Source organism: Apium graveolens, chromosome 3 (assembly GCF_009905375.1).
Source record: "Apium graveolens cultivar Ventura chromosome 3, ASM990537v1, whole genome shotgun sequence".
NCBI lineage: Eukaryota > Viridiplantae > Streptophyta > Magnoliopsida > Apiales > Apiaceae > Apium > Apium graveolens.
Window position 1 is genome coordinate 104891394 of NC_133649.1, and position 962 is coordinate 104892355.

A 962-nucleotide genomic window follows, 5' to 3' on the forward strand; every position below is an offset into this window, starting at 1 on the left:
TTGCACAACAACTTTAACTCCTCGAAATCAGCACTAGAAGGTGGAGCAGCACCTCCTTGTTGAGGATATGGTTGCCTTTGAGCAAATTGCTGAGGATGTTGGAATCTAGGTGGATTAAACTGTTTATTTGCAGCTTGCTAATATGACTGCTGAAAAGCATTCTGATTATTGTTCCAGCTGAAATTGGGATGATTTCTGTTATTAGGATGATAAGTAGCGGGCACAGGCTGCTACGGTTTCTGGAAATTGTTCACATACTGAACAGATTCATTAACAAGAGAACACTGATCCGTAGCATGAGAGCCTGCACAAAGCTCACAGAAACTAGATAATTGATTTACGCCATAGTTGGTTAAAGAATCGACCTTCATAGTCAGCGTCGTGAGCTGTGCTGCAATAGCTGTAGATGCATCAACTTCCAGAATACCTGCTACTTTCCCAGGCATCATCCTTTGAGTTGGGTTTTAATACTCGTTTGCAGCCATAGTTTCAATGAGATTATAGGCCTCAATATAGCTTTTGGCCCACAAGGCATCTCCAGAAGCTACATCGAGCATGGGTCAAGATTGGACCCCCAAACCATTGTAGAAACTAATGATCACCATCCAGTCAGGCATACCATGATGTGGAAACTTTCTAAACATCTCCTTGTAGCGCTCCCAAGATTCACACATAGATTCTCCTAGTTGTTGCGCAAACTGAGTAAGAGCACTCCTCATAGCTGCAGTTTTGGCCATTGGATAGAACTTCACCAGAAACTTTTGTGCAAGATCTTCCCAAGTAGTGATGGATCCAGCTGTTAAAGAATGTAACCAGTCCTTAGCTTTGTCCCTCAGAGAGAATGGGAAAAGCCTCGGCTTGATAGCCTCATCAGTGACACCATTATATTTGAATGTACTACATATCTCGACAAAATTCCTGATATGTGTTGGGATCTTCAGTCGCAGCCCCTCCGAAAGAAA

At 42.8% G+C, this 962-nt stretch overlaps 1 non-coding gene across 1 annotated transcript; it reads left to right on the top strand.

Annotated features, from left to right (window-relative positions):
* The first annotated feature begins 615 nt into the window (after positions 1–615).
* LOC141716098 (small nucleolar RNA R71) lies at positions 616–722 on the top strand. Its single transcript, XR_012572827.1, has one exon. It is a non-coding gene; the product is annotated as a small nucleolar RNA R71 (small nucleolar RNA).
* The last annotated feature ends 240 nt before the right edge of the window (positions 723–962 follow it).